The sequence below is a fragment of the Cavia porcellus genome, unplaced genomic scaffold (genome assembly GCF_034190915.1).
Source record: "Cavia porcellus strain 051 isolate PalLab524CR breed Dunkin Hartley unplaced genomic scaffold, mCavPor4.1 scaffold_8, whole genome shotgun sequence".
Lineage (NCBI taxonomy): Eukaryota > Metazoa > Chordata > Mammalia > Rodentia > Caviidae > Cavia > Cavia porcellus.
In genome coordinates this window covers 86,692,947-86,715,435 of record NW_026947491.1, presented here as the reverse complement: position 1 = coordinate 86,715,435, position 22,489 = coordinate 86,692,947, and the positions used below count along the sequence as shown (strand labels likewise).

Below are 22,489 nucleotides of genomic sequence, written 5' to 3'. Positions count from 1 at the left end.
GTACCACCTTTCAGTCCTACAGCCTGCTCAATGACTGTTAGAATCCTGGGATCAAATCTTCCTTCCAGTTATTTATTTGAGATGCAAAAAGAAAATGTCACAATTTTACTACGTGTAAGCTGTCTTTCAAACTAACTTTTCTGCTGTGAGGCTAAATTAACCAGCTGATGTGATTAAAATGGCAAGGTAGTTTATCTCCATCTTTGGAACACTAGCTGGCTATAATCTTTGAATGTGTGGGTCAAGGAATACATAAGTCTATGGGTACAAGTTTGGCACACTATCAAAGCACACAATGAGTTTCTTATGAAAACATACGACTATATCTCCATTTGAGCAAAATATTCACATTAATAACAGAATAAGACAGAAGAACACTGGCTGACATCCCATCTGTTCTTATGAATTAAATTTAGAAATCATATGTAATATAGACATTTCTGTCTGAATATCATAAAACCTTGACATATCCAGGCTTTCATTAGAAAGCTCCACAATGTGACTTGAATAACAATCTGTCTTAGCTAATTAGTATTTTCCGTTGAGCATATTCACTTCCAGACATATTGCTGTTTGCACATGGTAATTTAGGTAAACAGATACCATCCACAGCTGCATCAATTAACACTGCTAATCAAAACTGAATTCAGGTAATTAGGCACATTTATGCAAAAAATGTGTAATTTTTGAAAAAAACGCTAGATTCTTCAGTAATATGTCAATAAGTAAAAAGTCTCATTTTGCTTATGAAGACGAAAAATAAGGGGAGAGAAATCATCATTAATATATACATCATGCAGACACAGTAAAATTCCTAAATTAAGTCTCTATCTTTAATTGGCCTGTATTTTCAGAAATTGGATCATATTTTTCATAAATGTTTTCTTCAATGTTTCCATATAGTAAAGCTGATTCACATCTGCCTAAGGGTTTAATCATCATCAAGCAAGACTCAAACGGTTAATGAAATCTCAAGTATTTATATAATTAGAGAGGATGTTGGTCAAACTTGTTGTTCTCTCTTGCCTGGCATCTTGTAAGGGAAGGTTTGTGGCATGTCTGCTTCTAATATATACTTTATTTTATTCAGCTACGGAGAACTTTCTTTTGCAATTAGAATCATAATAAGATTTTGGTGTCTTCCTGCCAATATTCTTCAGCTTTCCAAGTTCTACACAATGCCCTTGAGTTGCTTTTTCATTTGGTTTCAAAAAGAATATTTCAGATTATTTTTTCTGTCTTTTTAGAAACATAAACTGATCATTTTGATTAAATATTTAATTAGCTCAGGATAAAACAACTAATTTATCTGTTGTAAAATAATAAGTGACTAGTGCTGTTGTTAAATAATAAGTGACTGGAAGGTTCTGGGTGCAGGGACATTCGTGGATGTAATGACTAAAGTAGAGGAGAAAATCATTTTCAAAAAGTGTTCTGAAATAGATGCGGGAATATGTTAGGGTGAATCTATTATCTATTTATCTATCTGTCTCTACTTCTTTTCCTCCCCAGGATTTGAAGCTAAGGCAGACTTATTAACGTCACCATCTGCCTTCCTTTAAATTAAGTAAGTATTGGGCTCAGTGATTCTATCTTTATATTAAGGGTAAGAGACATTTTCAATACAACTTAACAAATATTTTCTCAGTTCCTACCAGGTATTAGAAAACATCTAACAGTCCTCTGAGTGGACACCAAGGAGGATTTAGGCCAATCACAATTCTCTGAATGGACTTCAGGGAGTTTCCAAACCAACCAATTGCAGTTTCAAAAGGTAGTTAGGGTCACTAGGTGAAAATGTACCTGCCAACTTCAAACTTCGAACTCTTTTGGCTCATGTTGCTGAGATTTACAGTTTGCTAACCTCAGCATCATTTTTTTGTTCACGTAAGTCAAGAAATTAAAACAGGATTTCTGTTGGTGCCAAATCGCACACTTTTTCTCATATTGCAGTGATGCCACACAACTTGTTTCTCTTTTAATATTTATCAAAAAGATTATTTCCACATGTCTTTTAAATGCACTTGGCATAAAAATGACATGTCCCTGTGACATAGAAACCAAATAGATGCTGCCTTTATACCCAAAAGCAAGATCAAAAATTACAAAATGCGGAGACTGCTTGTGGATTGTCAAACTATTTGCACTGGTGAGATTGTGTAGGGTAGGACCAAGACACTTCTGACTTTAATAAGGTTCTGCAAAACAGAAAGACGGAAGAATTTTAAATGGAAAAGAAGGCAGCAAAAGGATTTTAAAAGAGTTTTTAAACAAAATCCGTAGCATGTTTTCAATGAACTTAATGATTGCAATTTGAGGGAAGAGAATTTCTGGTCTCTGCAAAGTAAGTTCACAGTGGAGTTCGCCCGTTAGACACCTCAGTGAATAGTCCATGGCATCCTGAGCCATTGCTCCATGGAGAAAGTCGTTGCCTTTCCCCAGAGCAATGAAGAGATGCTGACTCTTTCACTGTGCTCCTGAGCTTCAGTACATAAGAGTCTTCTCCCAAGTGTTAGCAAGGGGAAATGCTACAGACATCGGAAGAACAGCTTTGGTGAAGGGAGGGCTTGAGATGGCACCGATTTCCAAGCCAGGCCAGTCCACTGACCTGCCCTCCTTCAGGGAAGTCACTGACCACTCAGTTTGAGTTTCTGTTCCGTGAAGCATGGCTCAGAGATCCACCCTGCTGGGTGTAAGGGGATATTTGGAGCTGGGCAGTACTCAGTAAAGACACAGCGGCACTGAATATGGCTCAGTGAATGTATCTTAGATAAAGATAATATTTTTTAAAAGTTCACCAAATTGCAAAGTACAGTTTGCCCTCTATATCTGCAGTTTCTCATATGTGGGTTCGGGCAGCAGGGATGGAAAATAGTTTTTACAATGTGTGTCCGTACTAATCATAAATGACATTTTTCTGGCATTATTCCTTAAATGATATAGCACAAAACTATTTACACAACACTTAGGTTGTACTAAGTAGTCTAGAGGGTAAAGTACTTAGTGGATGTACCTAGGTTATGTGTAAATACCACGTCATTTCATAGAAGGGACTCTAGCATTCATACCAGTCCTGAAGCCAATTCAGCAGAAATAAGGGACCAGTATCATGTGTACAGATGGCATAAAAGTTTAATTATAAATCACACAGAATAGGATGCACACCTCTATACTACATTTGGTCATTACATTCCAATTCACCTGCAAACTAGTGCTAGGAAACAAATCGTCTCACTTAAGCTAGAATGTTCGCATTGGGCATTTATTATTTCTAGACTTTACCAAGTAAACTTGAAGAAATAGTTCACTTGACCAGTGTCAACCAAATAAATTTATTCTAGAATGATCTATTATAAAATAACATCTTGAAAAATTCATATGGGATTACTTTTTTTCACTATGAAAATACTTATGTCTGCCACTTGTTATTCTCTTTTGTTCAGAAAAATAAAATTGTTATGGTGGGCTTGCTCTCACTGTCTGTGAAATTAAATTAAATTGCTGATTCACAATACGCAGTGGATAAAACAATGAATAAAACAACATTTTTGGGTATTTTTTAAAAAAACAGTTGGCTTTTTAGACAGAAGGACTCCAGTTGGAATATTGGTCTGTGAAAATATCAAATGAAATAATCTTGGCTTATTAATATTATTTCACAACCAAAAGGGAAAATGTCAGGTCCAGGATGGGGTGAATTAGAGGGGAATGAAATGCCAGAAAACAGAGACAACATAAAGAAATAAAAATGTCTTCACAGCAGACTGACGCAAAATGAAAGACTTGATTTGGGATTTAACAAAATACCGTTTTTATTTGCTTTTTCACTCTTTTTTTCATCTCTAAGACAATATGGATTTCAGCTTCCCAACCTATGATCCTCTTTTATGAAAAAAGCTGATAATTCATAGCAATATAGATGACAATATCAGTATTTTGGCACATTAGCTTTTTATGCTTAAAGAATGTTTCTGTATTTGCAACAAATGTGAATTCTGAAAGTCATTTTCATTAGTTCTTGTAAGAAGTCAAATAAGATTATTCTAAACTAAAGATTTTTGAATTATATCTGAAGAATTAAGAGTGCGTATTTTAGGAATTAACATGGCAGTCGTGTTTATTGTTTAGCAAAAATTATCTTTAATAAGAAAACAAGTATTAGCATGGAATAATCAGGTTTTTAAAAGTTTGACAACTCACTATACCAAAGCTAAAGCTCATCGTCTATTCTTTATCAGACAAGGAACAGAATAGCATATTTGTTTATATACTTGCCCCACAATTAAGAATTAGGAAATGATCCTTCCAGCAAACAGATCTTATTTAAACATATTATTATTAATCTAAGCTTCAAGGTATTATCCAAGTCTCTGGAGGATTACAGAGTCACTTTGCAAACTGAATAATCTGTTTCTCTCCCACAAGTATTTCATCTTAGACTTTTTTTCACATGCCTAGAGTAGAGAATCCTATCTTTCATAAGGATGTTGAAAGCATACATGAAAAGCTTGTGCAAAAATAAACTACAGCACCTCAGGCTTCTTAATTTTTACACTATAATACCTTGAACTTTTCTACCTTGACATATTCAGAGTGAATTCTTTGATGAAAGAGAGAGAAATAAATTACCTATGGAACGAAGAGAACCTTTATTTCCATTTTAATAGTTCACAGACACATAAAAGAAAGACGTATTCACTGTGTGGAGGGACCTAAAACTGAAAAAGATTCTCTGGTTTGGTAATAGAAAAATTAATGCAATATGAAAAATGGAAACAGTTGTTGGAGGCTTCACAACGCCTTCAAGGAAGTTTAACAAATGAAAACAAAGATAAAGCATTAAATAGCATCACAAACAATAAGGCTTTGCTTCTCTTATAACGTTTTAAAACTTAATGAAAGCACTGATTGCATCCTGACTCTAACAGAGACCTAGAAAACAAAATTCCAGATAGCAAGATTAACTTTCAAGAGTGCTTTGTATGCAACAGGCTCCAAAGGCATACATTTTCAGGAGCCACCGGGTAGACTGGACATGGAATCCTATGTCACTGCTATTTACTGTTGTCCTAGGTTGATTTGCTATAGAAAACAAGCAGTTTCAGTGTGGTGCATATTTCCTGCTTTCATTGTGGTAGTGGTTTTGATGTTTTGGGGGAAGCGGTATCTGGGACATTTACCCCACACGTTCTCAATGATATATACATCATCTCTTGATTCTTGGCCACTACGAAACTCTTGCCAAAGGTACAGTACTTCCAAAATAGTCTTTCATCCAGAAGCACAAAAAAGAAAACTAAAATAAGAGGGTTTTTAAAAAGTATTATTTGAATGACATAGGAGCTACTTGATGTTTGCATTTAAATTGGACAGACTAATTCAGGGGTGGCTCTTAATTTCAGAAAGGTTAATCATCCTAATAAGGGCCAATCAGACTTTCATCCTAAATAAGATTGCTACAGCCCCATTCACCTGCAGGACATTTATTCTTTTTGTATTTTCACATAAAAGAATGCATTTCATTCATTGCGCTTCACTAATCTTCTAACTCTTTACCTTAGCACATTTTCCAAAATATTAATTCTCTTGAAATTCTGACAAGAGTTGATTTCTACACTTCTGAGGCGATAATCCCATTTTAAAGGGGTGGGGATCAGCTGGGAACAACTTTCTGGCTCTTTCTAATCCTTCTGACTTCTGACACCCCAGCAGAGTTCTGATGCTATCAAGTCTCAATTACACAAAGTATGATGGAGGTTGAGGTTAAAACAACAGTACATATTTTAGGAATCTAAACCTCTGTATTTTCTGTGATTCTACCATTCACCTACTTGTTTTTATTCACCATGTGTGCTTTGTGCAAGTTATTGATTTTGAGGAAGTAAATGTTAACCATAATTGAGTAACAGTAGCAATACTTAGATTCGTGCATTTATTCACTTGACGACTATATATTGAATGTTTGTTATGTACCAGATACTGGGGGAGGGGGGATCAAAATGAAAGGATTAAAAAAGTCTCTATTCTACAAATAACATTATGTGGAAAGATGTCCAGGATATAATAAAATAATGATCAAAACCTCTACTTTCAGCTTTGCTAATCAACTTTATTATATTTTAGTTGTGATAAAAATGTTAAGTCAAATTTGAATTAAAATTCTGATAAAGTGTTTTAAGTCATTTGGATACCTGAAGCATTTTAAATTCATAATTCTATAACATAATTCATTACTTCTATTTGAAAATGTAAAATTTTCATGCCAAAATTTAAAAATCAATATACTGAAGCTGTTAAGCTTCCTGGAGTTAGAAATAAAACTCTGAGAAAATTTAAATGGAGTTACTTAAAGTATACATGGTACGTATTAATTGTTTTGGACTGCTTTTCTATAAGTTTTAAAAATCGCTATTCACACAGAACATCACAGTAATGAGCAAAAGACGAATTGCAGTTCTTTGCCGTGATGTAGTGACCTAGATGACCACAGAAAAAAAGGAGAACCTTAATATCTGCCTCTGATTATACTGAAAATCGAGCACAGTGCTATTGTAGCTGTGGTGTGACACAGCATAAATAGATCAAATTTGGCTTTTGCACTTTTTTTGAGACCTCTTTGCCCCTTTTCTGTACTCAGAGGAAATACACCGGCATAAACACAGAGATATCAGCCTCTCTTCATCAGTATTCACTCATTAATCAGCAATATGGGAAGACTGTAATTTGGGCAACACCCCAGAGCTTGACTATATAAATAAGCAAAGCAGATCACAGTAAACAGAAAACATAGCTATAACGTTCCATAAGCAGAGTAGCATTGGAGAATAGCACATAGTTTTTAAAAATGTTTTTAACAAGCTATAATTAATTTGTGCGAGGTTTAAATCAAGACCTTAGACCCCCGTGTCTTATTTCGAGCACTTCTTAAAATCAAAAGAGAGCCTCTACATATTCTAAAACTGCCTTTGCTTTTCTTTTTTTTTTTTCCTTTCTCTTATAACTGGTTTGAGACTCAGGGTAAAACAAAATAAAGGTTTTTATATCATTGAGCAAAATAAATCCATTGCTACACAGTATAAATGTTCAATTGACATTTGATACCCAATAGTTATCCCAAACACTGATAAAGGTGAGCTGGCCATCACGACAGGCAAAATAATGTTTATATTCCATTCTCAGCATCACAAAACTACTTCATCACATATTAGAATTTTCAGATTTTGGAAATAAAAACCCCAGAACTTTCAGAGAATATCTTATAAATGCTCAAATATCATATAGATCGTTTTATGAAACATTTCATCCACAAAAGTAACATAGACTCTAACAATCGCCAAAACAATCTTAGAAAACCGAGCATACAGAACTATAAAAGAACCTACCTTTGGTCGAGCTGGTTCGGAATTTCTCATCTTGCCTGCACGGTTTTTTCCACCTTGAGCAGAAGTAGACTCTCTGTCCCTTGGGATCTCTGTGACGATGCCATCGTATCATCGGTAAATTTTTTCGATTAAACTTTGCAGATGTAGTAGCAACTTTGTTAATTCTGACATTAGCCGGCTGGTGGGTATGATCAGTCACCCACTGTAAGGAAGCCAGACAAAGAGACATCTAATCATTGCCACCGCAGCACATAAATTTGGTTTCTTTCTCATTTGTGTCACAGATTCTATCCCTTCTGACCCTCTCCTCAGCCATCGACTGTCAAATTTAGATTCCGAGAGCTCCCGGCTTCCCTTTATCCCTGCCTCAGATCTGAAAGTCCTGGTTATCAGGAAGACACACGTCACTAGCTGTCTCAGAGCAGGAAAGCAATCAGGTGAATACTACTTATTATCTTGCATTGCTTTCCGAGGAGTGACAAGATTGATTTGGGACCAAGAACACAAATCTCACGCATGCGGTTTCAAGGGTTTTTCTTTAGATGGGGAGGGGAATGGGAAAATTTGCATTAGGAAGGACTCTAACCCCAATGTTAAGGCTATGAGACCTTACAAATTTAAGGGGCACTCAAAAAATTCTAAGGGAGCTTCTTTTTCAAATGCCCTTGTGTCTCTTACCCATCTCTGTGCTATCTTAATGTCTGTTAGCAAACCGTTACCTGCAAATCTGACTTTGTGACCAGGCAGTCTTACGTCAACCCACGCAAGCAGCATTCTGACCATATAAAGTTATCTCTGCCCACCCTTTTCCACATGAGGACATTTCTGCAAGATGTCCCCATGCTTGGTTATTTAGCCTAAAGTTATTTAGCCTAAAGACGTGAAAAGATAAGCTTGTGAGATTTTTAGATATAAGCTAAGCTTATACAATCAGAATAAGATGATTCTTCCATTCTGGGGAGGAAAATGGATTTCTAAAATTCCATCAGAATTGGGTGGGAGAGAAAAACATAGCTTCAGGAATTCATAGAAATAATAGATTTATATCAATATGTAGCTAATATATTTCTGAAAGTAAGATATTCTTTATCCATCACCTCTTGTTATGATTTTAAAAATACGTTCCATAAAAGCAAAAGAACAAAAAAAAAGTTGAACTGTCAAAGGTTGTGAGTGTTTTGTGAGACCATGTTGAGGATTAAAAAAAAAATCTTTGATTATGATTTAGGTAACACACTGGTTGGAAATGAGCTATTTCTATCTCACTCACTACTAAATGCTGTGATAACTGCCAGGGATGCCAGAACATAGTCACACCTGGCCCATACATGATGATAAATGTATTGCATACACTGCCCTCTATGAGGCCCTATTTACCTGCTTTTAAAGCTAAATAATGCAAAAATTCACTCTTGGCCTTGTATTGGCTACCACATATTGATTGTTCATATATTCACTCAAAATCGTATCTTTCAAATACTTAGAAGGACATCATTTCTTAAAAGAGTTAAAATAGACATTTTTTAAGAACCCCAAATAAGTGTTTCAACAATGCTCCTCTCTCACAATGACCCTAACTCAGATAGTTAGAATGATTCAAAGAGATCTTCACCCTTGACCGAGAAAAGCATTTTCTTCCCCCAAATGCAAGGAGAATGAAATATGCTACATAGAATCTATAGGAGAAAAAGAGATAATGTCCCCAAAGAAAGAAATTAATGCTTAAATTCTGGTGACTACTTATATGCAGCCATTATATGATAATGAAGAAGACTGAGAAAAGCCGACTTCATCTCGCTATTTGAAATTTTAAACAGTAGAATATGAAATTGCTCATATATTGATTACTGAGTACTTTTGAACAGAGTCTGGGAGGAGAAATGCCAAAATTGGAAACACAGTCATCCCCAGTGTTCATGAGGATGGGTTCCAAGACCCCTTTTAAAAGGGGAAGCGTTCGAAATTCTAAGAATCTTTAAGTCCCTGTGTAAAATGATATAGTATTTACATGTGAGGTGCGTATATGCTCCAATATACTTTAAATCATATGTAGAATACCTACAGTAGATAATCCAATGTAAACACTCTGTAAGCAGTTGTTACACTCTATTATCAAAGAAATAATAAAATCATCTGTCCATGTTCATTCCAATTATATTCTTTTCCTGAATATATATATATATAGTGGTATATATATTTGGATATATATACTGGTATATATACCAAGGTCATGAATTCTATCCCCACACACACTGGTAATGGGTATAGAATTTATGACCTTGCACTTGCCAGGCAGGCACTTAAGCCACTGAGTTACGTCCCCAGTCCTCCTGAATATTTTCAATCTATACTTGTTTGAATCCATGGATGTAGAGCTAGAGAATATAAAGGGCTGGCTAGGTTATATAGAATTAGAGAATACTTCCTTCTATTTCAAAATTTTAGCATAATTATAGTGATTAATCTTAAACAGTTGAATAAAAGATCCATCAAATAGCCGGAAATAATCACGCTGCCTGGTAGGAGTTTGATATTAAACCAGACACTGCGTATAAAGCCATTGCACAGATCTGACCCGCAGTAAACACCTGTGATACATTTAGATACTATTTTTATAATCACTATATACTTTCGACATCTTTATTTTTCCTGTGAAACTCTATCAAAATTCACTGAGTTAAAGAAATATTCTGAAACCTGGAAAAATTGGTGTTTTAAACCCAAAAACCTGGCACACAAAGAGTCTAGATTATAAAACTGATTCATAGAATACAGCCAGCCATAATAGTAACCAAACAAAACATTAGACTTCAGTTACAAATTACAGTGTAAATGAGACCTATGAGACTTTTGTTTTGGACCCAGAAATTGAACCCAGGGCTTTGACAGTGAGCCACATCTCCAGCCTTTTTTGTTTTCTTAAAATTTTTATTTTGAGACACGGTCTGGGTAAGTTGCTAAGTTGCTCAGGCTAAACTGGAGTTTGCTGCCTTTCTCCCTCAGCCTTCCAAGATTTTTATAATTTTATAAAACCAACAGATCTTCTAGAGGGTTCCACTATTAGCTTCTCTGTAACTGCTTCACACACCTGAAAAGATGCTGCACTGCACTGCCAGAAACACTGAGATTAAAATAGTACACGCTGACCTCTGGAAATTGGCACCTCCCCGAGAGACACCTCAGTGCTATTCCTTTCTTTTAGCTCTTCCTCTGAATTTCCAATGCGAACACTCGGGTGATTTCTGCTCCCTGTGGTCACGAAGCCTAACTCAGGGCAGAGCCATCTCACACTACCTGTTCTCGAGGGCAGGCGAGCGCCACGCATCACAGTGGGTCATTGATTACGTAAATACAAGGCATAGGTGTGGAATTTTTTGAAGGCTGAAACAGACGGAGAGGAGAAGGCGTCCAGATTTGGAACAGTTCTCCCCGGAAAACGCTCCCTGTGGGATCCACACAGGACACCAAGCCTGACTGTGGGCCGTGGATCGTTTCTCCGTGTGCCAAGGTCTCTCTGCCACTGCCTCTTGCCACAGACCTCTGTGACCTGCTGATCGCTTGAATGTGTCAAATTAACCCTCTAACACCCAGCAATTCATTTTCAGAACACTATAACAACAGAACAGAATAATTTTCTTTTTCTTTTCAAATTCTTATTCCTTAGGTTTTTCTAGGTAAAATACATGAATTTCATGCAAAAAAATTTTAAAGTTACAATCTTCGACATAAACGGGTTAAATCCCATTTGTATCATAATCTCATTTCTCTTGAATGGCTGACACTTTCTTCCTTGTCGTGCCTTACCCTCAGGAGTCGGACATCCTGCTTCCCTTCCATTCATAGCACTTGCCTTGTTACTTTTGAGACTTCGGGCCATTTATTAAACTCCAGTAGAATTCCTAAGCAACATCTGTAATGCTGTTATGAAAATTGCCACTAATGCATATCAGCCACTCAGTGCATAGTAGGTATCCAATAAACGTCCTATCACTACCAAAGTAGCAATAGAAGAACTCAGAAGCAATACAGTTTAGCAAATAGGAGCAAAGGGTCCAGAGTCAAGCTGCTCGAATAAATGCAACCAGTAATAATAGCTTTCTCATAGAGGCATAAGATTTAAACGTCTACTTATAAAGTCCTTACTACTTTGTGAATAATGTTTCCAATTATTCAATTATTATTGCCTAGGCATCTATGCGAATTGGTTATTTCTGTGCCTCTTCCTACCCATTGTTTAACAGTTTTCAGGGAAAATAAACCAGGTTTTTGTAGGTGAAGATAGGCTTGATAAGGATCCTGGCTGCAGCGCGATTTCTAAGTGCAAGATGGACAGTGATCTTAACAAGCCCCTAAAGGTAACTAGTTAAATATGCTATGTTATATTCCTAGCATGGAATGCCGCACAGTCATTAAAATAAATGAAGCAGAATACAAATAATTATTTCTATGACACACTTTAAGCAAAAGAAGAATGGCACAAAACTGGGTATTTATTATGCACTATCCTCTTATTTAATCAAGATTTTGCATGTACCACTTACACATTTTGAGGATGTCTCTAAGAGATATGTAAGGAACTGCTCACATGAGGACTTCAGTAAAGGGACTTGAGCCTGGTAAGCCGAACAGGAGAGAAGATTCCTCTTCACATTGTATCCTTTACAGCTGCCTAAATTGGCATCATATATATGTAGTTTTCCTTTTAAAACACTACCAAATTTAACAACTTTTTCGAAGAACCATTATCCTTACTTGACTGGGCAGTCTATTTAGTTTCTTTCTACAGAAGCCTAGAAGTCCTCCCTTACCCGTGCTTCTGTCTGCCTGGGTGGCCAGAAACACACACAGCATTGTGTCTCTGCACCATCACACAACCTCCGGACCTTTGGCTTCTGATCTTCACTTCAGAACTGTGTTCAGTACCTTCAGTTGCATGAGCTGATTTTCCTCTTCCAATAAATGTCAAAATGCCCATAGTATCTTTTTTTTTTTTTTTTTTTTTTTTTTTTTTATGAAAAGGATTTAATGCAGCACCAGAGAAACATACCACATTGCTAAGTTCCGTCCAATTCCAGAGTCATTTCAAGCAAGGATGTGCTTTCCTCATGCTACAAATGTGTAAATGCCTGTCCCTGGAGAGGCAGTTCAGTCCTCTAGAAGCCAGTAAGATGTCCAGAGCTAAGGCTTCTACTGGCACAAACAATGCCTCACGGCACTTACTCTTAGTACATAATAAATTATGAAGTGATAACCTGCAGTTTTAAAGTGTGATCAAAATTAAGGTACTCCTCGGCTTTTTGAATATGCAGATTTGACAATTACCACTCATTGCAAGTATAATCTGAACAAATGTCAATTGACACCTTTACAGGAATCTTTCAAGGGTTGCATTTTCTTCTCTTTTGAAATGAATTGCCATTTTTAATTTTAAAAGGAGCAACTACCAACCGCTGACTATTTGGTCATCAGAATGCCTGGTTTTACAAGGGAGTGATGACCTTAGGCAACCTGGTGCCTTAACTGCCTCTTTGGTAAACCGCTTATAAAACTCAAAGGGGAAAGACGCTGGTTAATGCCTTGCTTACAGCACTAGACAAAATGGTCAACTCTCAAAGCCCTGGATAACTAGCCTCATCAGTAAACATCACTGCTGTCACTAGTAACTCTTGACAGTGTTAGAGGTGGTGGGTCACAGCTGTAGACCATGAAGCACTGCTGATTCTTTCAACTTATTAATGTTTCATCTTAGAGCAAATCCTAGCCATGAAATGCACATAGATCCATACAGCATTTGGCAATACTGATCCTGTACACCAGCATCTCTCAAATCTTAACGATCATGGAAAATACCAGAGGATCCTATTAAAGTGTAGACTTTGGTTCAGTCAGTCTGGGGTGGAACTTGCTATCCTATGTGTCGCCAAGCTCTCATGGGACACTGCTGTTGGAGCAGCAAGGTTCTATTCCACCATGGACATTGTAAGAAATCAAGAATAAACACAATGAATATTAAGCCAAATCTGATACTTATGCATGACCAAATTATAATTTTCTCTCTTCCTCTCCTTGTCCCTCTCCCTGTCTCTTTCTTACCTTTTTTGACATCTTTCAGTCCTGAAATAAAATGCAAGAGAGTAATAAAAATAGTTAGAGCTTCTTCCCTGTGCTAACTCTTGGTGGGTACAAAGAAAAGAAAAGACAACGGAAAAGAAGGTCATATAGACAAAGCTTCTGAATAATGAAAATGAAATGATTTTAAGCCAGAGATAATTTTAAATTATACTTGTTATTTTCTTTCTTGTCATAGCTCAAGTGCACAGCCATGGTTTATATTCATTCTGTTTGTCTCAATAACAAAATAAGGTATTAACAAAAATCCTTTTTATGTGACTGTATGCTTCTCTTGTGCAACTAAATATGCATGTGTGTTTCTTATACATCAACTTAAAGCTAAATGGTTTAATCGATAAGAACATTATACCTTCAGTAAGCAGATATAGCCTAGCATGTGATAATTCTGCAAGCATTGGCTAAGTTTCTGTAATTGTTTTTTTCCACTGGAATAATTAATTCCCTTGATTTGCTTGAGGATACTTACTGAAAAATAATAGAATTTGAATAAAGGAAAAAAAAAACCCTAATGTTCTAAATTCCAAATTTCAGCATCTAGGCAAAAGCTTACACAGGACAGCTGGTTTAACTGAGTATTATGTTTTTATTTTGTTTTTCAGGCTTTCCTTTTGCAGTGAAATCTGTGGTAAGAAAATATTTACAGCCAAACACCCAAAACTCAAACGATGTTTGGAAAAAAAAAAAAGTATTTGTGAAGCAAGTCTTAGCCTTACTACATGCAATGAATTCTTAAGACTTTTAATCTTTTCCTTTTTATACATGTTGATTTTGAACTACTAGGTTAGTTTGTGATTTAGTAATTGGTCATTTGTGCCTCCAGGTTTGGAAATAAAACATCTTTTTACAAATTCTAGGATTTGATGCCGGTTCTCTGAAAAATAATGGGTGCCAAAGATGTTCAGTAAGTGAGACCACAGTGTGATACAGCCAAAGGCCAAAGGTGGGGTCAGAGAGCCAGTGTCCGAGCATTGTAGTGGCAGCTAATAGTTAAAAACTGTGTTTCCACCAATCCAGCTAATGTAAATGTTTTCTCTTGCTACCTTCTCTGAAGATAATGTCAGATAATTACTTTTCATATTTAGATAGAATAGTAGAAGAGGATGCAATCACTCATTTACTGTTAGAAAACAAGAAAACATGCTAAGAAATGAGTATAGGTTGGAATTGATAAACACAAGGAAATATGCAGGAAGCAATTCATCTTCTTTTAAATAAATTCCAACGTCATAAGCCACGTTTACCTGAGAATTACATCAATGGCCCAAATGATCATTATGTTTTTTTTTTTTTTAACTTTTTCCTTTTTATCGGTACCGGGGATCGAATTCACGACTGCCTGCTTGCAAGGCAGGCACTTATGCCGCTGAGCTAAATCTCCAGCCCCCAAATGATCATTATTTTAACAACAGTGGAAATGTTAAAGACTTGCAAGCTATAAGAAAACATGAAAATGAAGTCAGAGACTTTACTTTTTCTTGGTTCATTTCATGTGAGAAAGGGAAAATTGGATGTTTCAGAAGTTCAAGCCCCACAGAATCATGATAGGCTGCACTATGAGGGCATTTTTGTTCCATTTTATAGAAGGAACACAGCAATTAGTGAGACAAGACACTAAAACAACTAAGGTCAGCAAGTGAAGTACACTGAAAGCACTTATCTTTGCTTGGATGGCACTAGATTTTTCCATTCAAATTGAAGCATTAATTGGCAAAGTAAGTAAACAGTGCAGCCTCCATCCCAGTGGGCAGCAAAATAGATAAAATGGCTCTAGAGAAACAAGTTATCTTCAGTGAGTGTCCGAGTAGCTATGCCCAAAGGCTGGGGTAGCCCCTCACATTTCCTTCATGCAGATTTAGCCTCAGACTCTATAATAGAAGAATAAAATCGGTGATAAAAATCTCCCTCATTTAGGGTTGGGCACCACACAGGGGTTTCAGAGATCTTTTTGAGTGGAAGAAAGTTAACCAAACATTTTAAAAACAGCAATACTAGAGAGAGAGGGTGAGCAGTCAAGTTCTTTGTATGTTTTATCTTTAAATGTGTCTGAGGAAATGGATATTCTGACAACTCACCAGCAGTTATTAGTATATTTAGTCCACTTATGTGGAGGAAAGTACAAGTTAAAGGGTCTAAATGGTTGTATTATGCTCCTCCTCTCGAACAGACTTTTGCATAACTCAGTGGTCTCTGGCTGCTAGAAAATACCAGTTTTGTGCTCAGAGAAATTATGTGGACAACTTGACATTATATGGTACTACAAGATCTTGGTATACTGAAAAAGAAACGATAGCTTGTGGAGGAGTAAAAGACAAATAAAATAATACTAGTGTCAAAATACTACATGAGGATTATTCAGATAAAAACTCAGTATTTTGTGGTTTGGTTGATTGTAACTCTATGCTTTCACATGGATAAGCAAACAATCCATAGTCTTCTATTGAAATTTTTCCACTTCTACTTCATATATGAACATATACATATACATATATTTCATGTTAAAGTTTTTTATGAAAAAAGATATGTTGATATCCTATGACCTGGACTGATTTCTCTATATAATTTTCTTAGATTCAAATTCGGCAACGTATCTTCTTTACTCCTATGAAAAAGAGCAGTTTTGACCAACATGATCTTTGTATTTCTCTGGTAGATTTTCTCTCTGAAAAACTTTCTCTCTCTAAAAAGCTCTCTTGTTGCAATATGGTCTATTAATAAAATACCACGCTATTATATATTTTACTAAATTGCAAATATCAATTGTTATCATTTTCTTTGCAAACCTGACCCTGCTGTGTGAAACATAGCCACAGATACATTGTTAAATGTTCTCAAGTCTGGTGGCCTCTTGGAGAGCAATGCAGTTAAATTGCTTTGGGGAGATTTTGAAAAAACAACACTACAAAGAAAAAAAGATGAAGAAAATATTCCAAAATGAAAAGTGGTGTTTATGCCTGAATTTTAAATGATAATTTTTATTTGTTTGCATAGCAGTTAATGTATTTTAAGAGTGCCAGCTAGAATTGGAGTTTGGAAGACTGCATTAAGAAGAAAGATGAAACAGATGCAATACATAGTTAGGATCAAAGAGCCCCATCAATTCATTCGGAGAGTCAAAATCCAGCTGAGCCTCAGAGCCCTGTCTGCATAATAAGAAAGGTTGACTGAAACATAAGGATTAAACAGATGAGCTGTCTCCTGCAGAGGCATGGGAGGGAAGCCCCATGGAGACACTTGTAAGGACGCTCTGGAGCTCACACCTGCTCCTGCACAGCCAAACCTACGGGAGACCATCACGGCCAAAGACATCCACTAATGCACAAAATCACCAGTGTAAAAGAAAAGGATATATGTCTAATGGACATCTTTTTTTATATGTCAAGAGGTTTTTAGTGCTGACAAATGACAAATTAACAGATCATTTCTGTTTCACCAAGGTGACTTAACAAGTTCTTAAGTTTCAAAATAAGAAACAAAAAAATAGTGAAAATTTTTCCTATGCAGGAAACAGTATTGAGAGGCCATTATCCTCACCTCTAGATGGACAGTAGATTTGAGACAATCTTGAAAAACACTGGTACAAATAGATCTATTTTCAGCCTTAGGAAATTATTCTTTTTAATAGCATGAGTTGTATCCCAATGTGTATGCGTGTCTTACCAGGTTATAATCAGTACTGTACCAAGTTATATACTTTAGTTTCATATAATAAGAATATAGCACAAGAATCAAATGCACTGAAGATTCTGTGCTTGTGACAAATGTTACATTTATTCTAAAGACCTCAATGCAATCTTATACTCTAGCTACTGATAAGTAGTTATTTCAAGCATCAAATTCTTTTTTTTTTTTTTTTTTTTTCAGAAATCTGAATTACTTCTTAAGCAAGAAGGCCTTTAGCAAAATAGATTTACCTGGGGGAGAAACTGTCTGGTGTTAAAACATTACATTTCAAATAGAGTCTAAAAAAACTCTGACTTTGCTATAAATTAACTTTCTCCACCACTATCAGGTGATTTAAATATACAGTTAATAGACTCAAATAAATAGCATTAACTTTTGTTTTATTCACCAAAATAAGAAATGTCCCTGAAAGTAAGAACAATGAATCATCTATGGAGACTAATAAGCCAAACATGTCAACAAGTGACTTTATGTGGTTGAAGCAGCAGGCTCTGAGCTCCTCTTGCCATAGTGTAATGACATTGTCACTCATCCTGTCTACCAACCCATGTTTACAGAGTTGACTATGCATGAGGATGGGAGGGGCAAGGAGCAGAACCCCACAGGGACCACAGGTAACAACACTAAATCTTAAGAGTCTAACCTGTGAAGCACATACAGGGTGAAGAAGTTGAACATTATGGGATAAACAAATGAAAGTCTTCATCAAGAGCTAGGATTTGACTTAGCACTTGGTAAAGTGAACACAGAGATAAGAGCAAAAGGAATTGGCAATCCTAGGAGAAAGAACAGAGTTAGAATAGGTGAAAATCTAGTTTGAGAGCACACATGATTCTGCAGGGCAGAGGATGGGTTAAGGTAAGTGTGAGTTGTAAAAGGTAACAAAGGTAATTATGAAGTCTTTTCTATTTCCCAGACATGTTAAGTTCTTTCTCCTGGTCTTTCTCAAGTTGCTGGCTCAAGAATCAGCTCAAGTTACAAGACACACGCCAGATACCAAGAATCAGAACTGCCAAGGATGAGACCTGAGAACAGGATTTTGGACAAACATTCCGCGTAGGCATTATTTTCGATTTTTATAAGACAGCAGGAACTTTATGTGTTTTGGGAGAAGCGAACGGAAGGATAAATTAGGGTTTGGGGAAGGGAAAGTTGAGAGAGAATGGGAATAAAAGAAATAAAAATCAGAATGCCTTATTTTAACTCAGGTGTGAGGTAATAATAAGTCTCTTTGCTCCAAATAAACATTGACATTTATGGCATAATTGATTTTTAAAAAATGACTCTTTCAATGATGCCTAAAAACATTTTGATTATTCCAAAAAATGTTGTAAAAGAATCCCTTTTTGCTTCTAATTTTACCTCAAATTCTTATTTTCAAAAGATCTTAATTCTAAACATTCATATAATTAAAAATTAGTTGGAGTAATCATTAGAGACACTAGTAAATTATCCATAATACTGTCATTTGTTAAATATTAATAGTAAGTAATATTCAACACTGGTAAAGATTCTGGGAAGAGCAATTCTGAAAGAGAATTATATATATATATATATATATATATATGCACGGGTTTAAATTAATATACCATTTAATGGTTCAATTGTTATGTCTTCACAAAGTTTTAATGCACATAATTGTGAAAAATTTCTGAAATTATGAAATGATGTTTAAGATGAATCATTTATGCAGAGAGTAATCTAATTTTCAAGGAAAAAAGCATTGCATTCATACGTGTATTTATGTATACATATCTTTGCTTTTAGAAAAATCTCAGTTAACAGTAGATATAGAAAACGGAACAAGAAGGCAAGATTTTTACTTTTTAATTTACATAGATTTGTATCACTTCAATATGGTGATCAGCAAAAATTTGTGTAAAAATAAATTTCAGCAATAAAAAAATTTAACTTTGAAGTAGCTAAAAGATTTATATAATACTTGGAAACATCATTAAATGTTTGCCAAGGGTTTTAAATAACTTCAGAATATAGAGTTAGATGATGTGGTGCAAAAGCTGGCTTCTTTTCCTTTGCTTAATTCATTCTCAAAATTTACACAACCACAGCCTTTAAAATTATTTAGAATAGTTAATGCTATAGATATTGATTTCTGCATTACAAAAAGCTTTCCATCAATCTTTCCCTCTGATGGGGATTTTATCTTTATATCTTTAAGGAGAAGAGTCTGACATAAAAACATACAAAAACTACTAGAATTCCTTGGCTAACTTATATAATTATGCTACTTAATACTTTATTAGACAAACAACCTTATTCACTTTTTGATTCAATCCTATTAGGTGCTTAGTTCTCAGAAATATTTTAACTCAAACAGGAACCAATTGAATATCAATTTATTTTTAAAATGATGCTTGGTAGATGATATTTAAATCACAAACTTTATACTAAGCAAAGGTAGGCCTTCTTTCTACCCTTGATACTTCAAGTTTTAAAATAATTCACAGAAATCTAAAATAATTCACAGAAATCGATGACATTTTTTTCAAAGCCAGAAACTTTCTTGAGCTTTTAAATCACACACAAAATAACATTATCATGAAATCCTCTGTTGTTAAGTAGCTTTTTCAATTTTGATTAAATTTTAAGTTTAGGTTGCCTCCAATTTTAAGAAATATGAAGACATAAGTGAACTATAAAATAGCTATGATATAAATTAAATTAATTTTGTAAGCATTTTTAATAGATACACACACGTCCATTCTGGGTTCCAGATATCACAGGAGAAGGAAGGATTTTGTTAAAATGACTCAAATAGAAAATAATGACAAGAAAATTGTTATTACTGGTCTCCCTTGAATGTGGAAACCATTGGAACACCCATTCTTGTTCTTTTATTTAAGTTATCTTTGAAATCATGCTTTTAACTATCGGGCTAATTGTACAAAGTTTTTGGCAATATTCTTCCCACAAATATAAAATTACAACTTTCGAGCAAATGAAAGCACAATATGAAAGGTTTTCTCTACATGCTGCAAGGAAACTGTCCACTCTTGCTGGAATAGTTTCTGCCTCATTTAATCACAAATACGTGAAAATCACAGTCTTGTTTTTCGCCTATGTGGGAAACTTCTAGAAACTCTTTAAGTTTAAAGAGAAAAACTCTGATTGTTTTTTCCCTGAACTTTATGAATGCTTAAATATTGTTCAACTTTATGAATGCTCTTTTTATTTATCTCCCACTTTACCCTTAGAGCATTACTCTGTGACCATGTGAGAATTATAAAAATTAAAGGTAAAATGTATAGAGTTCAGTGGTTCCTACTAGTAGCTCAACAAACATTGGTGTGATTTTTAATTAGTTCCCTTGGTAGGTAAATTTCTTTCTTTATATAGCAAGTAATAATGAGTGTCCACTTGATGCCAGGTAACATGTCAAGTCCAAAGTGGTCAGAAATAAATAAATGGGTAAAGTCTGTATGCACACATGAACTGGCTCCCTTGTTTTAAAGATTTTTCAAAAAAAGAAATCCTGGCAATGTTTCTCAAGTCAGCCACAGATTCTTTCAACATTTTAAACATTTTTCTTATTCCTGTTCATATTCTAAAAACAATTCGTATATATTAAGCCTACAAAAAATTACGTTTTTAAAAGCACATATTATATCTTTTATCTTATAAGTCAGAAAAATAAAAAACACAAATATACTTGGTCTCTTTTAGGCCTAATTATAAAAAAATTAAAGGGAAAAGGAAACCAGTAAGTTTTAAATTTAGATTTCATAAATCATATAAGAAATACAGACTTCTCCATATACTTCTTAGTAGTTCAAATTTAGCCCTCATGAGTTGTAATTTACTTTCATTCTAACTTAATTTAAAAGTTAATTTAAAATTTCTTTCAGTATAATTGCTGTCACGCAGCATGCTCAAGTGTAGTAAGGGACAGTGTCACAGGTTCAGTTTTAAAACCAAAGACTATGAAATTTTTAAAAACGTTTTGCAAAACCAGCACCTTGAAAACTACGGAAATTTGTCTTAATTCTTCGCTGCGTTCATGCAGCAGTAGACCCTTTTTTCTTGAAATACTTCTATTTAGCAGCAACAACTCATTGACCTCATTATTAATTCAAATCTTTTTCTTTCATTTTTGTAAGCCCTCAGTTTGTCTCATTAAAATCAGCTCTCTGCCTCCGTCTCTGTCTGTACCTCTCTTCTCCACAAAATATAATCAATCTCTATTATAGTCATGAAAACGATATTTGTCACTTTGCTGAGAAACAAAAAATCAATATATCTTCCAACGCTGAACAGGCATTTAATGCCATGCATTGAAGATGGAGAGGAATTTAGCTTGCCAAGAGTTTAGGACAAACTAATCGAGATCCAGAAAATTCACAGAACAATTGGCTGATGAAATATATAGATAAGCCATAGAAATTAATATTTTGGGCACTGGAATAACCTGTCATTTCCAATCTTGACAAGAAAATGGATTTAGACAACCAAATCTCCAGGGGCAGGGGATGTCACCATTTTAAAAAGCAAAATGAAATCCATGCATCAAGAACATATTTCTTAAAACTGGTTTACAATTTTTAAAAAGAAAGGCTTCATTTTCTTTTTCTATAAAATTTACTGGATAGATAGATAATTTTAGAGTTGCAAAACTGTAAGAAATCTTAAGGATCAAAAACCTATAGGGATGTTGTCATATGGAAATACTTGCCTCTGAGGGTTGTTCTGTTTTTTGCACTGAATACAAATCATTGCTGTGGTCAAGTGTATAGTAAAATCAGTTACCGAGCTGTAGATCCAAGGAACATCTTGTCAGGTTGTCCTTTGACCCACCCTTTCAGCTTCTACTCAGTTACCTCCAGCAAAGGGGATGGTTATCTCTTGGCCCTGGACAGCACCTTTAATACAGAATAACTCCTCTAGTTAGAAAACAGTGTCTCAGATTCAAAACACCGCTGCCCTAATCTAGTGTTGCTCTGGAATGTAAGCTCAGTCTTTGAATGAGCCTTTTCAAATGCTAGCAGTGAACTCCTATTTCTCCTGAAACCTCCCTTTCTGGCTGGACACTTGTAGCTCTTCCACCCACTTCCCGTGGCACAGCACCTACTACAGCAAGTGGTTTTCAGGAAAGTCCTGATACCATCTCCACAAGACCTTCAGCTTGTCAGTGTCTTTTGGGACTTGCATCACCAAGAACAAACTTAAGAAGACAAGCAACCATTGGAGCCCCCATTTACCATCTTTGGAAACTCCATCTATGTGAGTGTATACAAGTTACTTCCTTCTTTCTTGTACCAACTTTATCTGATTAGTTT

At 35.3% G+C, this 22,489-nt stretch overlaps 1 protein-coding gene across 29 annotated transcripts in view; it reads right to left on the bottom strand.

Moving 5' to 3' along the window:
- Positions 1 to 22,489, bottom strand: part of LOC106028966 (uncharacterized) — a 129,382-nt gene that overhangs the window by 53,397 nt on the left and 53,496 nt on the right. For 24 of the 29 annotated variants that reach the window (XM_063255361.1, XM_063255366.1, XM_063255373.1 and 21 more), the window contains one exon: positions 7,383 to 7,584. The gene's annotated coding sequence lies outside the window, so the exon portion shown is untranslated. Of the gene's footprint in view, positions 1 to 7,382; positions 7,585 to 21,959; positions 22,073 to 22,489 lie in introns of all 29 variants that reach the window. The other 5 variants (XM_063255362.1, XM_063255365.1, XM_063255369.1 and 2 more) reach the window with 1 other exon arrangement.